Raw genomic sequence first — 25,411 nt, forward strand, 5'->3', positions numbered from 1 at the left:
ACACACTCAGTTTTATTTATTTGTGCGGGTGTTAACAGGAGGACACCTAAGTGACTGTGTTTGCTAAGATAGAGATACAGTAAACAGAGCAGTTAGTTCTGAAACTGCTTTCAGGAGGTGATCACTGAATCCCGTGGATTCTCTGCAAGTTCTGACGAAGGGCTCACAGTGAGAGAGAATCAATAAAGTTACAGAGAAAGTGACTGTTTCAAGGAAAGCAAAGACCCAGAATGAGGGTGAAGATGAGGGCAGGGTAAGTATCAATGACATTTAAAAATTTTTGCTAGTTAGCACCTCAAAAGTCCTCTCAGTCTGAGCTCTGCAGAAGGGACGTGTTTGCAACTCATTGTGAGTCCTGTGGGTGAATCACTGTGCCTATGAACAGGCCAACTGGCCCAAACTGTGAATTGTGATGACCACCACTATTGTTAGCCTGACCCCTTGTTAAACAGGATAGTGGTTTTCAGTACCAGCTAAAAGAACTTTAAAATGTTGACCATTTATGTTACTTAAGTAATGTGGTACCACTTATAGTCATTTATATTACATTAATATACCATTTATATTACATATGCCATTCAGTAAAATAATAGTCAACATTTATATTACTGAAGTATTGTGCTATATAAATCCTAAAGGGGTTTCTGTAACAGTAAACTGATGGCTCTCTAGTGCAGTCCAGAATCACCTGTGTGCTTGTTGGACCACAAATTGCTGGTTTCCACTCAGAGTTTCTTATTCAGTAGGTCTCGGTGGGGTTGGAGAATTTGCATTTATAATAAGTTCTCAGACAGAACTGATGCTGCTGGTTCAGGAACCACAATATGAGAACCATGGTTAAGCCTCACGCCACAGCATTCCTATAACGAGAGCCACCTTTGTAATTCAGGGTAACTTGCTGGCTGCAAACTATAACCACAGGCAACTTCTTTAGCAATATAAACCTCTAGATAAAAGAAACACTCAAAAGTCACAATAGAAAAATATACGGTCAATCAAATATGTTTTTTTCCAAATGAGAACATGTGTTGTACAGCCTCAAAAGGATATTTTCACATAGACTGCACTAAAATAACAAGATAAACCTGACACTAAAACCTAAAACAGCCTTTATGAACAGAAACACTCTGACACCTCAGGTAAAGGGCTACATATTTCCCTGGATTTTTTTCATATTTTAGCTTTCACTTAAATGACATTGTCATTTTACTTATAATAGGAGAACCTAGAAACTTGATTCCTGCTTATTAGTGCAAACCGAAGGGGTTATTTCCAAATGTTTGCAGTTTAGTTTTTGTTCATGTGTAATATAAATGATTTAAAAGCCAGGTTTTGGGGGAAGCTGTCGTAAATGTGTTTAATAGTTGCTGCCTCAGCATCCATTTTCAGGCCTGACCTAAGTTGTCTGAAGCCCGGTCTCACTGTATCCCCTCTGGTCTGGGTAACACTTCCCCTCCCTGAGTGGTTGTGATGTGGCCCATTTGTTCTTCATCCCACTGAGCCAGAACCCACACATCACACAGCTGCCAATCATGATAAAACCTAATGGTCAACACCGGAGTCCTGTAAGTAAGCCCCGCTTCGCACGTGTTCTCTTAAATCAGCGAAGCCACAGCCTCACGGGAAAGCCCGAGAACAAAGCTTCAGGCCCTCCCTCTGCTCTCTGGTTCCTCGTGGCCTCCAGACTGCCCCTCGGGCTCCAGACGCTCCCCTAACCTTTCCGGGATGTGTAAGTTAGAGATTTCTTCTGTTCCTGCGTTTTGGTCTTGCCTCCTCCTTGTGCCTTGCCTGACTGACACCCCAGAGCCTACCTTTCCCCCGGCCAGGGCTCTCCTGGAGACGGGCTGGTTTCTGGCCTCCTTTAAAGAGAGACCTCAAAACCAAATTAGAGAGAAACCTAAATAAATAAGTCACAACAGAAAGCTTGGTGATTTACTTACAGTATATATTTATAACGTAAAATGTGTTTATGATAGATTTAGAACACACTAGACCTAGCTCTAAATTGCACTGCTGTCTTGTAGTATGCAGTTATTCCTCATTTCATTTTCCACTTGAAGTCTTTATAATCCCTCAGTTTATAAACACCTTGAATTCTTTTCTGAAAAGACAAGGTAACTTGATAGGGCATCCCCCTTAGGACCCATAACCCCCAGTGAGGAACAAATTAAACGTGCAAAACTGTGAGCACCATGTCCTACGTTATTAAAGAAAGAAAATAATGCTGAAAGGCAGGAAAGTCCTTATGAAGAAGTTTAAAGGAGTAGAAGAATAGACAGATGAACTGGAAATGGAAAAAGTCAGTTTTCCTTTCCGTTAGGAGTGAGCCACTTTGGAAACTCGCTGGTAAATGTCACAGTCCCTTTAGATGGCAAGGTTAGTGAATACTAACAAAACACTACGGTACAAATGTTCATCGTGCAAAGCACACCTGTGATATTTCATCAGGTCCTCTCGGTGACCCTGTAAGAAACATGAGACATTTTCAGATGAGGAGATTGGGCTTCAGGGTGAAATTAGGAGACTGGTAAGACTCACATAGAGAGTAAGTGGTGGAAATGAATTCAGATCCAAATTCTTCCAACTGTAACCACAGGGCATTTTCCACTAATCAGCCCACTAACCAAAGAAACCTAATTTATCCAAACATTTAAAATGATGCTATGGCCATTTGAGTAAAACCGGTTTTGGCCTATACTTCTGATTCCTCATTACCAGCCTACCATTGTTGATCTGATATGGGCAGCAGCATTAAGATGTAATGATGTCTAACAGAACGCCTCATTATTTGTGTAGATACAGTAGTAACAGAGATGGTGATATAGTCTGGATGTTTGGCCCCTCCAAATCTCATGCTGAAATGTGATCCCCAGTGTTGGAGGTAGGGCCTGCTGGGAGGGAGGTGTTGGCCCATGGGGCAGATCCCTCATGAATGGCTTGGCGCCCTCCTCTCGGTAATGGCTGAATTCTTGCTCTCTTCACTCACTGAGATCTGGTTGTTAAAGTGTGGTGCTGCCCCCGTCTCTCTCTTGCTTCCTTTCTCACCGTGTTAGGTGCCAGCTCCCCTTTGCCTTCTGCCATGATCGTAAGCTCCCTGAGGCCTCAGAAGAAGCAGATGCTGGTGCCATGCTTCTTGGGCAGTCTGTACAACCATGAGTCTAATCACCCTCATTTCCTTATAAATTACCCAGCCTCAGGTATCCCTTTATTACAGCAATGCAAATTGGACTAATGCAGATGGGGACATATAGATGTTAATTTAAAACGTGTTTATATACTGCCTAACATTCTCACTGAGACTGGGAGGTGTTAGAGACATATAATTGAAAACAAAATCTCCTCCTAACCAAGAAAACTTCTCCACGAAGGTAGAAGAGAAAGAAATATTATTATTATACTTAAATTTCCAGGGTACATGTGCAGAACATACAGGTTTGTTACATAAGTATACACGTGTCTTGGTGCTTTGCTGCATCTGATCCTCCCATCATCTACACTAGGTATTTCTCCTGTTATCCCTTCCCAATCCCCCCACCCCTGGCTATTCCTCCCCTAGCCCTCCCCACCCCTCCCCTCTGACAGGCCCCAGTGTGTGATTTTCCCCTCCCTATGTCCATGTGTTCTCATTTTTCACCATCCACTTATTTTTTAGAAAAATTTATTTATTATATTTTAAGTTCTGCAATACATGTGCAGATCGTGCAGGTTTGTTAGATAGGTATACACATGCCATGGTGGTGGTTACTGCATCCATCACCCCATCATCTACATTAGGTATTTCTCCTAATGCTGTCCCTCCCGAATTCACCCACCCCCTCTTCTTCCTCCCCTAGCCCCTCACCCCCCAAGAACCAGTGTGTGATGTTCCCCCAACTGTGTCTGTGTTTTCTCATTATTCACCACCCACTTATGAGTGAGAACATGCAATGTTGGGTTTTCTGTTCTTGTGTCAGTTTGCTGAGAATAATGGTTTTCAGCTTCATCCACGTTCCAGTAAAGGACATGAAGTCATTTTTTATGGCTGCATAGTATTCCATGGTGTATATGTGACATATTTTCCTTGTCCAGTCTATCTGTGATGGGCATTTGGGTTGGTTCAAAGTCTTTGCTATTGTAAACAGTGCCACAATAAACATACATGTACATGTGTCTTTATAATTGAATGTTTTATAATCCTTTGGGTATATACCCAATAATGGGATTCCTGGATCAAACAGTATTTCTACTTCTAGATCCTCGAGGAATCACCACACTGTTTTCCACAATGTGTGAACTAATTTACACTGTCAACAGCAGTGTGAAAGTGTTCCTATTTCCCCACATCGTCTCCAGCATCTGTCTCCAGATTTTTTAATGATCATCATTCTAACTGGCATGAGATGGTCTCAAAGTGGTTTTGATTTGCATTTCTCTAATGACCAGTGATGATGAGCTTTTTTTTTGTATGTTTGTTGGCTGCATAAATGTCTTCTTTTGAAAAATGTCTGTTGATCTCTGTCACCCACTTTTTGATGGGGTTGTTTTTTTCTTGTAAATTTGTTGAAGTTCTTTGTAGACTCTGGATATTGGCCCTTTGTCAGATGGGTAGATTGCAAAAACTTTTTCCCATTCTTTTGGTTGCCAGTTCAATCTAATGATAGTTTATTTTCCTGTGCAGAAGTTCTTAAGTTTAATTAGGTCCCATTTGTCTATTTTGGCTTTTGTTGCCATTGCTTTTGGTGTTTTAGTCATGAAGTCCTTGCCTATGCTTATGTCCAGAATGGTATTGCCTAGGTTTTCTTCTAGGGTTTTTATGGGGTTAGGTCCTATGTTTAAATCTTTAATCCATCTGCAGTTAGTTTTTGTATAAGGTGCAAGGAAGGGATCCAGTTTCAGCTTTCTGCATATGGCTAGCCAGTTTTCCCAACACCATTTGTTAAATAGGGTATCTTTCCCCATTGCTTGTTTTTGTCACGTTTGTCAAAGATCAGACAGTTGTAGCTGTGTGGTGTTACTTTCGAGGCCTCTGTTCTGTCCCATTGGTCTATATATCTGTTTTGGTACCAGTACCATGCTGTTTTGATTCCTGTAGCCTTGTAGCATAGTTTGAAGTCAGGTAGTATGATGCCTCCATAATTGTGTCCTTAGGATTGTCTTGGCTATGTTGGTTCTCTTTTGGTTCCATATGAAGCTTAAGGTGTTTTTTTCCAATTCTGTGAAGAAAGTCATTGGTAGCTTGCTGGGGATAGCACTGAATATGTAAATTATTTTGGGTAGTATGGCCATTTTGACAATATCGATTCCTCCTAACCATGAGCATGAAATGTTTTTCTATCTGTTTGTGTCCTCTCTCATTTTATTGAGCAGTGGTTTGTCACTCTTTTTGAAGAGATCCTTCACATCGTTTGTTAGTTGTGTTTCTATGTATTTTATTCCCTTTGTAGCAGTTGTGAATGGGAGTTCACTCATGATGTGGCTCTGTGTCTATTATTGATGTATAGGAATGCTTGTGATTTTTGCACATTGATTTTGTATCCTGAGACTTTGCTGTAGTTGCTTATCAGCTTAAGGAGATTTTGCGCTGAGACAGTGGGGTCTTTTAAATATACAATCATGTCATCTGCAAATAGAGACAATTTGACTTCCTCTTTTCCTAATTGAATAATCTTTATTTCTTTTAGCATTAAAGCAGAGTCAGATGCACATCTCAGGAAATCAGCTCAGAAATTGCAAAGGCAGAAAAGAATCTCACCTTTTTATATAACAAGGAGATATAACATTGAACATACAGATTCTCAAGGTAAGCAATAACTTGTCCTCAAGGGGACTTTACAGTCCCATTTGTCACACACCTTTCATTTTAAATGTTCTTAGTAATTGGGGTAACCATCTGTGTTAGACAACTGGCTTTATCTAAAGAAAAAATAAGCTTCTTATGTCTTTATCAAAGTAGGTTGTCTTGCAACTTGGAGTAAGACACCTGCTGAACTTACCCTCCCAGCCTCCGACTGAACCTGAGAGATGGAGGTGTCATCTTCCTTGATAATTTTCAAAGTGATGATTCCCAGGCTTTGAGAACAGCATCCTTGGGTCTTAAAACTGACAAAAGACTAAGTTATCTTTTAAGAATATTTACATACATTTCAAAATGACAAAGATGTACAAGCTTTCTAAAGTAAATGCCCTAAGCAAAAGGTGCTTCTTTTCTTATTTTTAATGTGGAGAATATATTAGTCAGTTAGTCATTATAGGCTTCCTAACAAAACACTACGGATTGGGTAACAAACAACAGATATTTATTCCCTCACTTCTCTCGAGGCTGAAAGGCCAAGAGGAAGGTGCCAGTGGTGTTGGCTTTTGGTGAGACTGCTCTTCCTACCTTGGAGACAGTTACCTTTTCACTCTATCCCACGTGGCCTTTTCCACATGCTCAGGGAGAGAGATCTCTGGTGACTCTTCCTCCTCTTAGAAGAACACCAGTCCCATCATCCTGAAGCCCCATCCTTATCATCTCATCTAACTTCAGTTAACTCTTTAAAGGCCCTCTCTGCCAATAAAGTCACACTGGAGGGTAGGACTTTCACACAGAAATTTAGTGTGGGGCACAATTCAGTCCTTTACATAGAGTTGAGCTGATTGTTTGTAGTTGGCATTTGTCCTTATGGGAATAACAAGCCAGGCTGAGTCCCTCTCATCGTGGCGCATGTGTTAGAAGAAGAGGTGATCATGAGAGAGTCCATGTATCACTTGCAAGTAATAAGAAAAGAAACAGTGATGAGTGAAGGCCCTTGGCTCAAGGGTGAGAAGAGACCAGCCAGCTCCTGGTTAGCCAGGCGGTAAATCGAGCATTTCTGATGATTTGGAAAGAATGGAGCTAGAAAAACCAATTCATGGAAGCAGAATCATCTAGATAGTCAGTGATATAGCTGTACAGACTATTAGGCCATCAATCAATAATTTATCAACATTTCACTTACACATTAATTCATTTATTCATGCACTCAACATTTAATCACCCCTGGATTCATTGTACACACCAGTATGGCTGAAAACTACCCAGATAATTTTTTCCTTCCTGCAATCACTTACAACCACTGTAGATTTTATGAAACTATTCATTAGGTTTCAGCTTAGATTTCAATTTCAAACTGTTGTCATGTTGATTTTACACAAATACTTATGAAGTGAAATGACAGCATTCTCCTCCTACCAGTACAGTTCACAAAACCCATGAAACATTTATATGGCTTGAAGCATCATATGTGCTCATTTTTGATCAGAAAACAGTTATCTGCATTTCTTCCCAGTTTTAAAAAACAACTATCAACTAATTGATATAGTATAACTCACTCAAAATGACTGAAAGACAGTCTGGACAAATTTAAAAGATTATGTAGTCTTATAATTTCCACATATAGATAGTAAACTTGCATCTAAGGAGTTTGGAACCAGTTGTCAGGACCTCAGTACTTCACTCTTCTCAATTTATGGTCATTCTATTGGTAGGGTGGATTTTCATCACTGGAGGCAGATGTTACGCTGCTCCTCCCCTCAGGCAATCTGGCTTAGAGGAAGGCAAGTGAAGGTCAGATGAGACTGAGCCTCCATCCAGCTCCCCATGCCCATCCAACCCTCTGATTCTCTACCCTGTGCATTGTCTCTACACAAACAGCAAGCATCTTTCTACTTTATTCAGTCAAATAGAGGGTAGACCTCTTCATGTAAGATATTGACATGTTCAGTAATAAAATACTTGAAGTCAGGTTAGACATGTTTTAATGACTGAGTCATATTTTAAAGAAATAAAACAGATGATGATTCATTGTGCACTTGTTATACCAAGTTTCAGACAAGACTAACATTGACCCTGGGCACCAAGCATGGGTGAAGCATTTCAGTCTCAGGAAGACAGGTTTTGTATTTTGAGTAATACTGTATTCTGTATTAGGCAGAATGAGAAAGTAGAGAGATTGGAGAGTGCTAGATAAGATGATAGAGAATGGGTAGGACACCCTTCTCCTGACCAGCAGACTGCTGGTTAACCTCGACTTTGGCCTCACCTAGCTTCGCACATGGTTCATCAACAGCAGTGAGGCACAATGCATTATCTGCTGAAATGCAAAGGAAACGCTGATACATTTTAAATTTATTTCCTCAAGCAAATTGAACTTTCCCTTAAAATATGGTCACATTATTACTTTAAATCTTGGCTCTGCCACTTACTATGTGTAACATTGAGTAAGTAATTTAACTTTTCTATGTCTCATTCCCTCATCTGTAAAATGAGGTTGACAGTACTGTCCCCTGAGGGTGGTTGGTGAGAACATTAAATCAATCAAGATATGTAAACCTCCTGGAACAATGCCTCGTGCATAACAAATACTTCATAGGAAGATTCTTTGTTATTTTATTTTCCATAAGTGATTGGGGTACAGGTGGTATTTGGTTACATGAGTAAATTCTTTAGTGATTTGTGAGATCCTGGTGCACCCATCCCCTGAGCAGTAAACACTGCGTCGTATTTGTTGCCTTTGTCCCTTGTATCTCCCCCCTCCCCCACGTCACCAAAGTCCACTGTGTCATTCTTAAGCCTTTGCGTCCTCACAGCTTAGTTCCCACATATCAGTGAGAATGTGCAATATTTGGTTTTCCATTCCTTAGTTGCTTCACTTAGAATAATAGTCACCAGTTGTCATCTAGGTCACGGCAAATGCTGTTAATTTATTCCTTTCTATGGCTGAGTAGTATTCCATTGTGTATATATTGCTGTTAATTTATTGCTTTTTTTGACTGCGTAGTATTCCATCATGGATGTATGCCAGTTTCTTTATTCTCTCATTGATTGATGGGCATTTGGGTTGGTTCCATGATTCTGCAGTTGTGAACTGTGTTGCTATAAACATGTGTGTGCAAGTATCTTTTTCAAATAATGACTTCTTTTTTCTGGGTAGATATCCAGTAGTGGTATTGCTTGATGCAATGGTAATTCTACTTTTAGTTCTTTAAGGAACTCCACCCTGTTTTCCGTAGTGGCTATACTAGTTTACATTTCTTCTAGCCGTGTAGAAGTGTTCCCTGATTGCCGCAACCACGCCAACATCTACTGTTGCTGTTGTTTAAATGCTTTGGTTATGGCCATTCTTGCAGGAGTAAGGTGGTATTGCATGGTAGTTTCGATTTGCATTTCCTACATCATTAGTGATGTCGATCAGTTTTTTAACTGCTTGCTAGCCATTTGTATATCTTCTTTTGAGAATTGTCTATGTCTTAGCCCACTTTTTCATGGGGTTGGTTGATTTTTTTCTTACTGATTTGAGTTTGTTGTAGATTCTGGATAGGACTCCTTTGTCAGAAGTATATATTGTGAACATTTTCTCTCACTCTGTGGGTTAACTGTTTATTCTGCTGACTATTCTTGTTGCCATGCAAAAGCTCTTTAGTTATGTCCCAGCTATTTATCTTTGTTCATATTGCAATTGCTTTTGGGTTTTTAGTCATAAAATCTTTCCCTAAGCCAATGCCTAAAAGGGTTTTTCCAGTGTTATCGTCTGGAATTTTTATAGTTTCATGTCTTAGGTTTAAGTCCTTAATCTGTCCTGAGTTGATTTTTGTCTAAGGTGAGAGATGAGGACCCAGTTTCATTCTCCTACACGTGGCTAGCCAATTATCCCAGCACCATTTGTTGAAAAGGGTGTCCTTTCTCCACTTTATGTCTTTGCTTGCTTTATTGAAAATCAGTTGGCTGTAAGTATTTGGGTTTATTTCTGAGTTTTCTATTCTGTTCCATTGATCTATGTGCCTGTTTTTATACCAGTACCATGCTGTTTTGGTGACCATGGCCTTACAGTTTGAAATCAGGGAGTGTGATGCCTCCAGATTTGTTCCTTTTACTTAGTCTTGCTTTTGTTATGTGGGCTCTTGATTGTTTCCATATGAATTTTAGAATTCTTTTTTCCAACTCTGTGAAGAATGATGGTGAAATTTTGATGGGAATTGATTGTATCTGTACAGTGCATGCATTTGTACATTGCAGTATGCCCATTTTCACAATACTGATTCTACCCAGGCAGGAGCATGGATGTGTTTTCATTTGTTTGTGTCATCTCTGATTTCTTTCATCAGTGTTATGCAGATTTCCTACTGGAGATCTTTCCACCCTGTCGTTAGACATATTCCTAAGTGGTTTTTTTTTTTTTTTTTGCAGCAATTGTAAAAGGATTTGAGTTCTTGATTTGATTATCTGTTTTGTCGCTGCTGGTGTATAGAAGAGGTGATTCGTGTACATTAATCTTCTATTGGGAAACTTTGCTAAATTCTTCTATCAGTTCTATAAACTTTCTGGAGGAGTCCTGTGGATTTTCAAGGTAGATGATCATACTGTTAGCAATCACGGTCAGCTTGACTTCCTCTTTACCCGTTTGGATGCCTTTATTTCTTTCTCTTGTCTGATTGCCCTGGCTAGGATTTCCAGTACTATCTGGAAGGGGAATGGTGAGAGTGGTCATCCGTGTCTTCTTTCCACTCTCAGAGGGAATGCTTTCAACTTTTCCCCATTCAGTATTATGTTGGCTGTGGGTATGACATAGATGGCTTTTATTAATTTAAGGTATTTCCCTTGTGTACCGATTTTGCTGAGGGTTTTAATCATAAAAGGATGCTGAATTTTGTTAAATGCTTTTTCCGCATCTATTGAGATGATCGTGTAATTTTTGTCTTTAATTCTGTTAATGTGGTGCATCACATTTATTGATTTGCTTATGTTACCCCATCCCTGCATCCCTGGTATGAAAGTCACTTGATCATGGTGGATTATCTGTTTGATATGTTGTTTGATTTGCTTAGCAAGTATTAAGAATTTTAGCATGTGTGTTTATCAAGGACACTGCTCTGTAGTTTTCTTTTTCGGTTGTGCCCTTTCCTGGCTTTGGTAATAGGGTGATGCTGGCTTCACAGAATGAATTAAGGAGGGTTCCTTCTTTCTCTGTCTTGTGGAATAGTGTCAAAAGGATTGCTGCCAATTCTTCTTTGAGTATGTGGTAGGATTCTGATGTGAATCCTTCTGGTCCTGGACTTCTTTTTATTGGTAATTTTTAAATTACCATTTCAGTCTTGCTACTTGTTATTAGTTTGTTTGGGGCATCTAATTCTTTCTGCTTGAAGCTAAGAGGGCTGTATTTTTCCAGGATTTTATCCATCTCTTCTAGGTTTTCTAGTTTATTTGTGTAAAGTGTTCATAACAGCCTTGAGTGATCTCTAGTATTTCAGTGGTGTGAGTTGTGATACCTCCTGTTGTGTTTCTCAGTGAGGTTACTGGGATTTTCTCTCTTTTCTTGGGTAATCTTGCTAATGGTCTATCAGTTTACTGATCTTTTCAAAGAACCAGCTTTTTGTTTCATTTATCGTTTGTATTTTTGTTTGTTTCAATTACATTGTCTGGTGTTGGTTATTTCCTTTCTTCTTCTGGGTTTGGGTTTGGCTTGTTATTTTTTTCTCTCGTTCCTCGAGGCATGACCTTAGATTGTCAGTTTGTGCTCTTTCAGACTTTTTGATGTAGGTGTTTAGGGCTATGAACTTTTCTCTTAGCACCTCCTTAGCTGTATCTCAGGGGTTTTGATAGGTTGTGTAATTATTGTCATTGAGTTTGATAAATTTTAAAAATTTGATCTCCATTTCCTTTTTGACCCCACGTTCTTTCGGGAGCAGGTTATTTAATTTCCATGTATTCGTGTGGTGTTGAAGGTTCCTTTTGGAGTTTATTTCCAGTTTTATTCCACTGTTGGTATGAGAGAGTGCTTGATATAATTTCAGTTGTCTGAAACGTACTGAGGGTCATTTTATGGCCTATCACATGGTCTGTATTAGAGAAAGTTCCATGCATTGTTGAATAGAATCTGCGGTTGTTGGATGAAATGTTCCGTATCTATCTGTTAAGTCCATTTATTCCAAGGTGTAGTTTAAATCCATTGTATCGTTCTTGACTTTCTGTCCCGATGGCCTGTCTAGTGCTATCAGTGGAGTATTGAAGTCCTCCTCTATTATGATGTTCTGTCTACCTCATTTCTTAGGTCTGTTAGTCATTGTTTTATAAATTTGGGAACTCCAGTGTTAGCCACATATATGTTTAGGATTGTGATATTTTCCTGTTGGACAAGGCCTTTTACCATTATATAATATCTCTGTGTCTCTTTTAACTGCTGTTGCTTTAAAGTTTGTTTTGTCTGATCTAAGAATAACTACTTCTGCTCAGTTTTGGTGTCCTTTTGTATGAAATGGCTTTTTCCATTCTTTTACTTTAAGTTTCTGTGAGTCCTTATGTGTTAGGCGAGACTCCTGAGGCAGCAGACGGTTGGTGAGTTCGTATCTATTTTGTGGTTCTGTATCTTCTAAGTGGCATATTTAGGCCATTTACATTCAATGTTAGGATTGAAATGGGAGGTACCATTGCAGTCATCATGCTCTTTATTGCCTGCATACTTTGTGTTTTTTTGTTTTGTTTTGTTTTTGCTTTTTACCTTGTATTTTTGTTTTATGGGTTTTGTGTGATTCATGCTTTAAAGAGATTCTGTTTGGATGTGATTCCAGGATTTTGTTTCAAGATTCAGAGCTCCTTTTGGCAGTTCTTATAGTGGTGGCTTGGTAATGGTCAATTCTGTCAATGTGTGTTTGTCTGATAACGACTGTATCTTTCCTTCTTAAGTAATGCTTATTTTCACTGGATACAAAATTCTTACCTGCTGTTTTCTTTGAGGAGGCTGAAGATAGGGCACCAATCCCTTCCAGCTTGTAGGGCTTATGTAGATAAATCTGCTATTAATTAGGTTAGTTTTATTTTAAGGTTAACTGGTGCTTCTGTCTCACAGCTCTTAAGAGTCTTTCTTTCCTCTTAACTTTGGATAACTTGATGGCAACGTGCCTAGTTAAAGACCTTTTTGTGATGAATTTCCCAGGTCTTCTTCATGCTTCTTGTATTTGCATGTCTAGGTCTCTACCAAGGCCAGGGAAGTTTTCCTCAATTATTTCCCTAAATATGTTTTCCAAAGTTTTAGAATTGTCTTCTTCCTCAGGAATACCAATTATTCTTAGGTTTAGTCATTTAAGATAATCCCAAATGTTGTGGAGGCTTTGTTCATATTTTCTTACTCTTTTTTCTTTGTCTTTGTTGGGTTGGGTTAATTCAAAGTGTAAGGTATATTGCCGAGTCAAAATGAGGAAACTGAGGCCAGTGTGAGAAAATGAGAATCCAATTTATTCACCTCCCGGGCGAGGTTCTGTGGTCCGGGAAGGGGCCAGAGAAGTCACACTGGGCTTCTCAGCATGAGGTGTTTTATAGGGAGTGGAGGTAATTGATTAGTCTTTAGGGAAACAAAGAGCAGACAGTTTCATTGGTGAGGGGAAGTTAAGGTGCTGATGGCGTGAGCACCATTGGTTGCCAGGCGGGACTACTGGTGGGTTGACTGGCTGAGGAGGTCAATGTTAAGCTGCCGTTGGACAAATCTTTGGTGGACTTTTTAAATTTTGAAGGGGTCGAGTGAGGAATGCAGGAGTGGGTGTGTGGAGCCTGCATAGAGAGACCAGATAGGAGTGGGTGTGGGGAGCCAGCATAGAGAGGCCGGCACGGGGAGAGATAAGTGTGTCAGCATGGAGAGGCCGGCACAGGGAGAGATAAGTGTGTCAGCATAGAGAGGCCAGCACGGGGAGAGATAAGTGTGTCCATTTAGCTCCCGGCGAGGCAGCCGGCCTAACATCTCAACCTTTTTGATGATATAGGATGCCGCTTCTTTCTGGCTACTTCCTGCTGAACAGGGGCAGAGTGGTGAGGTTAGTTGGCCTGTGCCTTGTCTGGGAGTTGGACATAGGGGTGAAGTAGCATCTGATTTACAGCCACTCTGGAGATTTTTCATGCGAGCTTGTAAAAACCTAAGAAAGAACGGGGCCAGCATTAGTAGAGGACAAACCACGATTAGGGGAATGATAACAGGAGCTAGCCAGGTGAATATGGGAGATTGCCACCAGTTAAGAGGAAAGTTTGGCACACTTGGGGTTCTTCGGAGGTCCTCCTTGAGGTGATAGAGAGCATTGACATTTTCTTCTATTAGGCCTGCTTTATTGATGTAATAGCAATACTGTTTTTGGAGAAACAGACAGGTACCTCTTTTTTCCGCCATTAGTAGGTCAAGGGCCCATCGGTTTTGGAGAGTTACCTGAGCTAGTGACGTGGTTTGTTGCTGGAGGGAGGCCAGGGAGGCAGCTGATGCTTCAATGGCCACACAGAGTTTGTTTTCCAGTTGAGCGGCTGAAGTGACACTGTAGCTTAAGGTGCCACCTCTAATTCCAGCAGCTGCTAAAGAGGATGCTAGGGAGAAGCTGACTACTATCGGGAGGAAGACAGCATGTTTGTTTTGGCACTGAGGGGAAGATGGAAGGAGGGATAGGAATTTAGCTTGTTTATACACCTTTAGTTGCGGGACTAGGGTGACGGGCACACAGGGGAATGGGGAGGAAGTTTTGATAATTTTGGTTAGGGTTCCATTACACTAAAAGTATTTTTTTTGGTGGCATGTAGAGGGAGGTTTTTATTTTTATTGTGGTGTTGCAGCTGGGACTGGAGCTGCTGGCTGTCTTATAGCAGAGAGAGAGAAATTTTGAGTGTATTTTGAACAAGGGGATATTTGTTAAGGTGCTGCTAAGCCCTATAGGTGACTGTGACAAATTGAAGTTGTACCAGAGGGGAACTGCGGCTAAGGGGGGGAGTTGCTGAGAGAGGCGCATAAAAAGGAGTGAGCGAGGTTTATGGTTTTGGTTAAGTTTAACATGTTGGCTCCCTGCTGTACTAGAGTTAACTAGGAGAAAGGATGAGAGGTGTTATTTGAGGGTTTGATTTGGTTGGTTAGGGTGGCTTTATTTTCTAGGATTGTATGGCTTACAGAGCCAAGTTGTTTTATAACTTTAGGGATAATGCAGGTATAGGACTGGAATATTAGCTATGTTTCCTGGGGGTATCTTTGGCTACCACATACAAGGGCTCAGCCAGAGTAGCGAAGTTAGGAATTCAGTGATGGAAAACTCCCACAAATCTTAGAAAGGAGAGGGTTTTGTTAGCTGTTTCCAGGGGGCTGCAGTGCAAGTAGTGCCTTCTGATTGTCTGTTGTTAAGCCCTTAGTTTGGGGAGTAAGGTGAATACCTAAATAGATTACCGAGGTGACTGACAGCTGTGCTTTGGAGGGGGAAACCCAGTATTCCCTACACCCAAGGAAATTAAGGAGAGCGGCAGTATGCTGCCATGACATGGAGAGGGAAGGGCTGCAAAGCAGCAGGTTGTCCACGTACTGTAAGAGGAGACTAAGCTGAGGGAGGCAAGAGGTTAGGTTAGCTGCTAATGCTTGTCTAAATATGTGAGGGCTGTCTCTAAAGCCCTGGGACAGGACTGTTTAGGTTAACTGCTGTGAGAGGTTAGTGTCTGGATCGGTCTAAGTAAAGGCAAAGAGGAAGTAGGACTTAGGGTGAAGAGGAATGGTAAAGAAGGCGTCCTTGAGGTTAAGGACTGTAAAATAAGTAGTGGAGGGAATGTTTGATAATAGGGTGTATGGATTGGGAACTACAGGGTGGAGGGGAATTACTGCCTCATTGATAAGGCTCAGGTCCTGAACCAGGTGAAAGCCGCACGGCTTTTGGACTGGCAAGATAGGAGTGTTGCAAGGGGAACTGGTAGGAATAAGGAGTCTTTGTGCTAGGAGTTAGGCGATAATAGGCTTTAGGCCCTGGTGGTGGGTTTTTGAGATGGGAAACTGAGGACGTGAGGGAAAGTGGGTTGGATTTTTAAGAAGTATCTTAGCTGACGTGTGATGTCTGGCCACTACAGGCTTAGAGGTATTTCATACTAAGGGATTAACTACATTAGGAGGGATAGGGGGTTGAGACAAGGGGTTGAGCCTGGGCATAGTGTCCGTTAGGAGGGGCAGTAGGAGGTGAGTGGGTGATGGGTTTGAGTATGGGGGCCAGTAAGTTGGAGAGTGGCCCCCACAGTTTGGAGAATACCTCATCCTAATAGGGGAACTGGGCATGAGGGTATGATTAGAAAAGAGTGAGAAAAGGGGTGTCTTTGGAGGACACAGGCTAAAGGATGTGTTTGATTAGGGTAGGAAGGCTCTTTATTAATTCCCATAACTGAAACTGGGAAGGTATACTAGGCCCTGAGTAGGAAGGCAACACAGAACAGGCAACCTCCATATCCATTAAGAAGGAAATGGACTTACCCACTCCTCGTAGCATTACCCTGGGCTCGGCAAGGGTGATGGGGGTCTTCGAGTCTGGGTTGCATTAATCATCCATGAGGCCAAGGAGTTCAAGTGAAGGGACTGCATCCTTTGGACTGGCTTGCCCCTCACATGGAGATGCAGGGGGTGAGCCTGTAGTCTGGAATGGGCAGTCTACCTTCTAGTGTCCAGTTTATTTGCAGATCGGACAGGGTCCGGGAGATGGACGTTGACAGGGGCACTGCTGAGCCCAGGGTCCCTCTTGGCCACATTTGAAGCAGGGCCCGGGCGGGACCTTTGAAGCAGTCTGGGCGGGTCCTAGGGGACCTTTTTGGAGGAACTTTGAGGAGTTTTCCCCACCAGATGCTGGGCACGCTGCCGGCTTTAGGGCTGCCATGATAGCTTGGGTTTGGAGGCTTACCTGTTGCTGTAAATGGGCCTGGCGGACGGCCTTAGCCTTTTCCTCCTGGCCATTAAAAACTTTAAATGCCAAGTTTACCAGGTCTCGTATGGGAGTTTGGGGGCCCTCCTCTGCTTTCTTTAGTTTTTTTCTAATGTTTGGTGGTGACTGGAAGATAAAATGGGCCACTAGGAGGGTGGTCCCAGCTGGGGAGTTTGAGTCTACTTGGGTATGTAGGACTATAGCGTTGGTTAATTGGTTAAGGAAGGCAGCTGGGTTTTTAGTAGGACCCTGAGTTATTTTATGCAGCTTATTACAATTAAGTACCTTATGAGCTGTGCCTTGCATGTTTGCTACGAGTCACTGCAGCATTTGGTCTTGGCGGCGGTGGTTATTTTCATTAGGAGTAAGGGTAGAGGACAGAATTACATAAATGTTGTGCTAGGTTAAGTTATAGGCCTGAGCGAAATAGGGAAATTCTTTAGTATAAACAGTAGGATTGGTAGAGAATGACCTTAGGCATTTCTTTTTTTTTTTTTTTTTTTGAGATGGAGTTTTGCTCTTGTTACCCAGGCTGGAGTGCAATGGCGCGATCTTGGCTCACCGCAACCTCTGCCTCCTGGGTTCAGGCAATTCTCCTGCCTCAGCTTCCTGAGTAGCTGGGATTAAAGGCACGCGCCACCATGCCCAGCTAATTTTTTTGTATTAGTAGAGACGGGGTTTCACCATGTTGACCAGGATGGTCTCGATCTCTTGACCTCGTGATCCACCCGCCTCGGCCTCCCAAAGTGCTGGGATTACAGGCTTGAGCCACCGCGCCTGGCCACCTTAGGCATTTCTTAATGGTGGACAAGTTAGAGAGAAAGAAACATGTACCCAGACTACACCCTCCATTCCAGCCATCTTGTGGAGAGGACAAAGGAGGGAGTTCTCATTAGTGGATGTGTCATGCAAGTGAATGTGAGCACTAGCGGGTGGGGTTACATCAGGACTCGGGAGGGCAGGAGGTGGCTGGGGTTTTGAAAGGGGAGGAGCAGAAGGGATTTGAGATTTGGTATAGAGGGGACAAAGGGGGGAACCCCCATTGGTGGGAGTGCTGTGTGAGCGAGTGTGGGTGCTGACCGGAGAGGTTAAGACCTGGGGAAGCAGGAGGGGTTTGGGTTTCCACATAGGGTGGAGGATTATTAGGTTGGGTTGGGGGTAGGGAGAGTTTTTCAGGCAAGTCAGGATCAGAGAAGGAGGAGGAGGAGGTTGCCTGTGGGGCTGAAGGCTGTTTGGGTAAGTCCTTTGTTAAAAGCACCTGAGCCGTAGTACAAGAGGAACAGAGGTTGGGGTGGGTGTGGAGATACCAGAATGCTTGGATGTAGGGAACCTCAGCCCACTTGCCGTTCCTTTGGCAAAAATTGTTTAAATTAGTGAGGACATTAAAGTTAAGCATGCCCTCTGGAGGCCACTTGGACTGATTGTCCAGCAGATATTGTGGCTAGGCTACAGTGGAGAGGAAGAGTAGCTTTTTTTTTTTTTTTTTTTTTTTTTGTGAAACAGGAGGATTTTATTAAGGTGGCCACTGGCTCAGCAGATTAGCATCTCAATACTAAGCACCTAACAAAGACAGGGCTTGGCTTTTTATACATGAAGTACACAGTGGCACTAAAACAAGTTCGAAGGCATAGAGCAAAGGCAATTCATTAAGCAGTAATAGGTACTTAACATAGGCTTACATGTGACAGTTGCTATGTGACCCAGATGTTTGCTATCTGTAGAGCTCAAGGATTTTAGCACAGGCCTTATCTATTCCCTTTTGCTACAGTTTTCAGAAAGCCATAGTCCTGCCTGCTTGGGCATTTCTCATGACCTTCACTGTAGAAACTTACAGTTATCAGCAATAGAGAACAAGAATACAAGAATTTGTAAACTTATAAAACTTGCAAAGCAGGATACAATTTTACTGGAAGGGAAAAAACTCACTCACACATTCTCTCGGGAACAGGAGAAACAGAAAGAGAAACTGAAAATATTTAAGCAGGAGCTGGCTTGCCAAAGGGCGAGTTTTGAGTTTAGGAGCCGAGGTCTGTAGGGCCTGGAGGAGTAAGCAGGTCTTTGATTACCCAAGCCTCACTTGCTGCTGCGGTGATGACCAGTAGGCATCCTGGACTGCACTACTGAACACCGGAGAGGGTTCAGGAAGATGGGGACATTTCCCTCAGGTTCCTGACCCTCAGCAGACCCCTTACAGGGGGAAGACAAGAGCATAGGGATGTCTCCTCTACACTCAGGTCCTTGGAATGGAACTGGGACCCTGGGCCCCCGGCAGGGAGGAGTCCCTGCATGGCCACGGTTACAGACAGGGAGTCCAGAGGCAGGCAGCGGGAGAGGCTATGGGCAACAGAAGTCTTACCTTGCAGGGGAGTGGCTCCCTGGTCCGGCTTCAGGTGGAGGAGTCAGTTTCCCCCTTAGGAGGGGGGTCTCACAACTCCTCCCGGGTTTTGGCACCAGCAGTAAGGTATATTGCTGAGTCAAAATGAGGAAACTGAGGTCAGTGTGAGAAAATGAGAATCCAATTTATTCACCTCCCGGGCGAGGTTCTGTGGTCCGGGAAGGGGCCAGAGAAGTCACACTGGGCTTCTCAGGGTGTGAGGTTTTATAGGGAGTGGAGGTAATTGATTGGTCTTTAGGGAAACAAAGAGCAGACAGTTTCATTGGTGAGGGGAAGTCAAGGTGCTGATGGGGTGAGCTACCATTGGTTGCCAGGCGGGACTACTGGTGGGCTGACCAGCTGGGGAGGTCAATGTTAAGCTGCTGTTGGACAAATCTTTGGTGGGCTTTTTGAATTTTGAAGGGGTCGAGTGAGGAATGCAGGAGTGGGTGTGTGGAGCCTGCATAGAGAGACCAGATAGGAGTGGGTGTGGGGAGCCAGCATAGAGAGGCCGGCACGGGGAGAGATAAGTGTGTCAGCATGGAGAGGCTGGCATGGGGAGAGATAAGTGTGTCAGCATGGAGAGGCCAGCACAGGGAGAGATAAGTGTGTCAGCATGGAGAGGCTGGCACGGGGAGAGATAAGTGTGTCCATTTAGCTCCCAGCAAGGCAGCCGGCCTTACACAAAGTCCTTATCTTTGAGCTCTGAATTTCTTTCTTCTACTTGTTCAATTCTATTGCTGAGACTTTCCAGAGCATTTCATGTTTCTAAAAGTATGTATGAAGCTTCCTGAATTTTGGATTTTTTTTCTTTAAGCTATCTATTTCCTTTAATATTTCTCCCTTCACTTCTAGTATCATTTTTTGGATTTTTTTCCACAGGGCTTTACCTTTCTCTGGTCCCTCCCTGAGTAGCTTAACTAGTCTCCTGAATTCTTTTTCAGGTGAATCAGGGATGTCTTCTTGGTTTGAATCCATTGCTGGTGAACTAGTGTGATTTTTGGGGGTTGTTGACAAGCCTTGTTTTGTTATATTACCAGGGTTGCTTTTCTGGTTCTTATTGGGCTGGGCTGTGTTAGAGGTAAGGTCTAGGGCTGAAGGCTGTTCTGATTTTTTGTCTCATGAGGTTCCTGTGGTGCAGTATTCTCCCCATTTTCCTGTGGATGTGGCTTCCTGTGAGCTGAACTGCAGTGATTGTTGTCTCTCTTCTGGGTCTAGCCACCTGGTGAGTCTACCTGGTTCTGGACTAGTACTGGGGATTGTTTGCACAGAGTCCTGTGATGTGAACCATCTTGGGTCTCTTAGCTGTGGATACCAGTGCCTGTTCTGGAGGAGGTGGCGTAGGGTGCAGTGAACCCATGAGGGTTCTTTGTTGATTTAGAGATCTATTTTTGTGCTGGTTGGCGTCCTGCCAGGAGGTGGTGCATTCCAGAAAGCATCAGCTGTAGTAGTGTGAAGAGAAACCCTTGGTGGGTGGGGCCTTAGAACTCCCAAGATTATATGCCTTTGTCTTTCCCCACCAGGGCAGGTAGGGAAGGACCATCATGTGGGGCAGGGCTAGGTGTGTGTGAGTTCAGACTCTCCTTGGGCAGGTCTTGCTGTGGCTGCTGTGGTGGGTGGGGATGAGACTCCCAGGTCACTGGAGTTGTGTATCTAGGAGGATTATGGCTGCCTCTGCTGGGTCATGCAGGTTGTCAGGGAAGTGGGGGAAAGCTGGAAGTCACAGGCCTCACCCAGCTCCCAGGAAACCTGAAGGGCCAGTCTCACTCCCTCCATGCCCCCTGCAGCATCCCTCAGTCTTTTTCCAGGTGAATGATGAGTCGGGCTTGAAAACTTGCTTGAGGGTTTCCTTCTTGCAGCTTCAGCTTCTCCAATGGGGATGTGTGTTCCACTTCCACAGCTGGGTCACTCATAGTATTTCAGGTGTCTCCGGGGTCCTGCAGAAGGAGTCTGTTTTCTTCAGAGGGTCTGTGGGTCCTCTCAGGATTGCTGGTTTGTTCTTGGAGTGGATCTGGAGTTAAAATTCACAATGGAAGCCTCCACATGCTGCTTTGACTGGAGCCGCCACCTAGTCCTGCCTCTCTTATGCCTTGATCCATAAATAGATCCCTGATGATGGAATTTGCGATTATTTTAAGTTACCTAAGGCAATTGTGTTCAGATCTTATTTTGCCACTAAAACTGCTTTGGAAATACATTCTCTACCAGTCAAGCTATGAGTGGTTTTAGTGATGCAATTGCATAACAGTTTCTCCAGAAATACTTAAGAATTCTTGGACAGTTTCTATTTGTGTCATTCTTTGGTTTATTTGGACAGATTCCATTTTCCCATGAAATATACTTGATCTTGTATAGAAATGTAACCAAATAATTGAAAAGTAATTTTCCATTCATTATATTATTTAATCTCTTAAATGATTATGTAAAATAGATAACAAATTTCTTCATAGCATAAGAAATACTACATATAAAAATGCCTTTAAGAACTTGAAAATAAATGTTTTAAATAGGAGTTTTGGTTGTCTTCTTGAGCTTGGTTTGTGTGTTTTTACTAAGCTCATTGGTAATTTTGGTCCAAGACCCAGCATGACTGAGTCTAGTTGAATTGGACATGGTTTGAGCTACTGAGTCTGAAGGTTAAAATGAAAAATACATGTTGAATTCCATCTCAGAGATTATATTTACCACAAAGTTGTATGTTTTTTATGGCATATAAATATGCTTTTCCCAAGTGTGGGTATTCTTTCTACCAAAAGTACTACATTAAAAAGAATAATTTCTATATCCAATGCCAAACATACCTCCCTGTGAATTGTAGATAGTCCATTTCCCACAAGGGAGGTGACTATGGAGGCCAGCTTTGTTGTTTTTAGTTTCATGGGATTTTCTTCCAGGAATTGTAATATAGAGTATGACCATGATGCAAACTTAAATGACGATAAGTCCCAGGCTTACTTTGAGGAGTTACCACTGATATGCATATGCACACACCCCTGTGCAACAAAAACTCCAGAGGCCATGAGAGCACCACCAGGTTTATGTATGACCAAGATTGGAGGCACTGTGGAGGTGGGAGAACTGGGGATATTGTTTGGATGTTTTGTGTTTTCCAACTCTCATGATGACATGTGATTCACCCAGTGTTGGAGGTGGGGTCTAGTGGGAGCTGTTTGTGTTATGGGAGCAGATCTCTCATGAATGGCTTGATGCCCTCCCCATGGAAATGAGTGATTTGTTGATCTATTAGTTTAGCTGGCTAAGAGTCTGGGACCTCCCTCTTCTCTTGCAATGTGAAACACATGCTTCCCCTTTGCCTTCCACCATGAGTAAAAGCTCCCAGAGGTCTGACCACTAGCTGGGCAGGTGGTGGTGCCATGCTTGTATCACCTGCAGAACTGTGAGCCAAAGAAACCTCTTTTCTTAATAAGTTACCCAGTCTCAGATACTCCTTTACAGCAATACAGAATGGAGTAACACAACTGGGAAGTCCCGTCCTCGGGAGGTGCTGGCAGTTGGGATGGTTTTGGGATAAACTGTTCTACGTCAGATCATCAAGCATTAGTTAGAATCTCATAAGGAGTGCACAAGCTAGATTCTTCACATGTGCAGTTTACAACAGGGTTTATGCTGCTGTGAGAATCTAATGCTGGCTGATGTAACAGGAGGGGGTCTCAGGTGGTAATATTTACTTGCCTGCCACTTAACTCCTGCTGTACAGCCCAGTTCCTAGCAGGCCACAGACCAGTCTCAGTCCACAGCCTGGGGGTTAAGGACCCCTGCTCAGGAAGGTAAGAGCCAAGGGCAATAGCAATGTGCCAGTGAAGAATCCTACCAGGTGCACTAGGAGGTGGCTTAACATGATTGGAATCCAGGGTCCCCTGGTAGAAAGACATTCCACTGGGCCAGGCATGGTGGCTCACACCTGTAATCCCAGCACTTTGGGAGGCCAAGGTGGGTTGATCACGAGGTCAAGAGATTGAGACCATCCCGGCCAACATGGTGAAACCGTGTCTCTACTAAAAAATACAAAAATTAGCTGGGTGTGGTGGCATGCGCCTGTAGTCCCAGCTACTATGGAGGCTGAGGCAGGAGAATTGCTTGAACCCAGAAGGCGGAGATTGCACTGAGACGAGATCGTGCCACTGTACTCCAGCCTGGTGCCTGGCGACAGAATAAGACTCTGCCTCAAAACAAAAAAACAAACAAACAAACAAATAAAAGACATTCCACTGAACCTGCAGGTCACAGTTTCTGTGCATGTAAGGGTTTTATTTTACATAGCCCAGGGGTTGTGGTCCTCTGCTTATGAACCCCAAAGATGTCTGGGGTAAGACATGGAAGGAGAGGGAAGATTGTTGAGCATGGAGAATCATCTCTGAGACGCTGCAGAGGAGGCAAGAGAGTCACCCCAGTGTAACACATAAGAATTACAATAAAGAATTGAATTTTGATCTTTGTCATGGACTAGTAACCTACATGACACATACTAAGAACTCAAAATATTTGAGTAAATAAATTAGTGAATAATGTATTAATACATACTGTAAGAGATGAGGAGACTACTAACATTAATGATAATTTCAGGTGTTAAAAAACAAATATGTACATATTTTATTCTGAGGGTCTAAAAATACATTATATCTAGCTAATAATGTAAAAATTTTCCCAATTATTCCTAATTTTTATGAAGCACAATAATGACTTTTTTCAAAATTGAGGCATTAAATGTGTTCCAGGGGGATACAGACTTTGTCTTAATATTTTACCAGTGAAATAATCGTTTGAGCTACCTAAGAAAAGAATATGATGCCTTTTTTAGATGTTTACATAATAGAAAGTAGTCAAGTTTTAAGATGAGTGAGAACTTTCCAAGCATATTTTACAAGACTCCTACAATGAGTGTAAGATTTTAACCTCTAAGGTCCTTTTGTAATTCTAAAATTCTATGATATTGCTTTGGGATTTAAAAATTGAGTGAAAAGTTGTTCACATACGGAGAGAGTTCGATGCTCTCCAGAGGCACATCCAGGCACAGTGCATATGATTTGGGTGGATTAAAGTTCTGTTGGCACTCAGGAAATGTTAGCTGTATTGTACTGAGGCACAAACATGTATTTGACAAGAGTTTGTTTTCCTCCAATAACATCAGGAGTATTTGTTTTGTTCATTTCTGTACCCTGGGCCCCTGGTGCTCAACAAGTATTAAATGGAAAATCAGCAATTGTGCTGTGGTAAAATAATGTAGTAAAATACTATTCAAATCATATGCTACTTCTCCCCACCAAATTTCCCATAAAAATCACACATTTCAGTGATAGCTCACTTTACTGTAGCAAATATGTTCAAATTCATGATAGTATCTGGTCACACCTATATAGGTAGATAAATATTATCATTCTCATCTTATCGGTGGGGGAAAAACAGGTTCAGAGAGATTAAATAATCACATTAGTGACTAGGATACACATCCCTGCTTCAAGATTCCCTGTTCAGAACATTTCTAATAAACATGAGGGTTTATGCCAGCTTCAGAGGTACAGATCAAGGAAAGAGAAAGCAACATTTTCTTCTGCATTTGATGACTTTTTGCTTTATTTTGCTTAGATTTTGTGTCTTCTGTAAACCTGCAGTGTGACCTCTATTTCTTCAGTATCTGCTTGCAGTCATTGTTACATTTTTACGTTGTCTGTGGATAAAAATGTTAAGAACTAATTCTTTCTGGTAAGAACTGTCCAACTTTGGACTCCGGTAAGACTGTCCAACTTTCTAAATGTAAGATTTTTCCCAAGATACTTATTCATGATGGATCTAGGGCACTGGAGGAGCCTCAAGAAAGCCATTGTTCCTATAGTAGTAAAATGTTCCAGCTACACAGAACACATGTTTGTCTACATGGTTTTTGAAATTTCCTTTAAGAAGCTTACTTCAGTGGTTAGTTGTGCAGTGAAAAATTCTTCTCCACATATAAATAAATTTTCTCTGGGTCTGTGTGAAGCCTGTCATATAACATGTGTCTGTCCTGTATGGAAATGAAGGACATCTGCTTCTTTGCTTCTTGAGTAGTACTTAGAACATTAAAAACTTACATTCTCCTCACTCGTCTTTCCTCCGACCTCTTCCAAAGAATTGCTATTAAACTTGAAGAGAACAGTAATTATCTAGGCCACTTAAGTTAAAGACATTAGGAAGATTAACTTCTTCTCTTGCTTTTGTAGTAATTCTTTTGAGTAGTTTTGTTTTTTTAGGAAGAAATTTTTTAGGTCTATAATAGCAGGTATATGACCATTTATTAACCCTTATTCAACCAGGTGATGTGGAACAAAGAGAATAATGGACACCATTCTTCAGAATAGTTTATGATGT

General features: G+C 42.2%; 1 long non-coding RNA gene across 1 annotated transcript in view; it reads left to right on the plus strand.

The window, feature by feature from the left end:
• Positions 1-13,318: 13,318 nt before the first annotated feature.
• Positions 13,319-25,411, plus strand: part of LOC105726385 (uncharacterized) — a 60,045-nt gene continuing 47,952 nt past the window's right edge. Inside the window, exon 1 of the long non-coding RNA XR_010337597.1 lies at positions 13,319-13,797. This is a non-coding gene — a long non-coding RNA (uncharacterized LOC105726385). The remainder of the gene's footprint in view (positions 13,798-25,411) is intronic.

The sequence above is a fragment of the Aotus nancymaae genome, unplaced genomic scaffold, assembly GCF_030222135.1.
Source record: "Aotus nancymaae isolate 86718 unplaced genomic scaffold, 86718_ANA_hifiasm-v0.15.2.pri h1tg000051l, whole genome shotgun sequence".
Lineage (NCBI taxonomy): Eukaryota > Metazoa > Chordata > Mammalia > Primates > Aotidae > Aotus > Aotus nancymaae.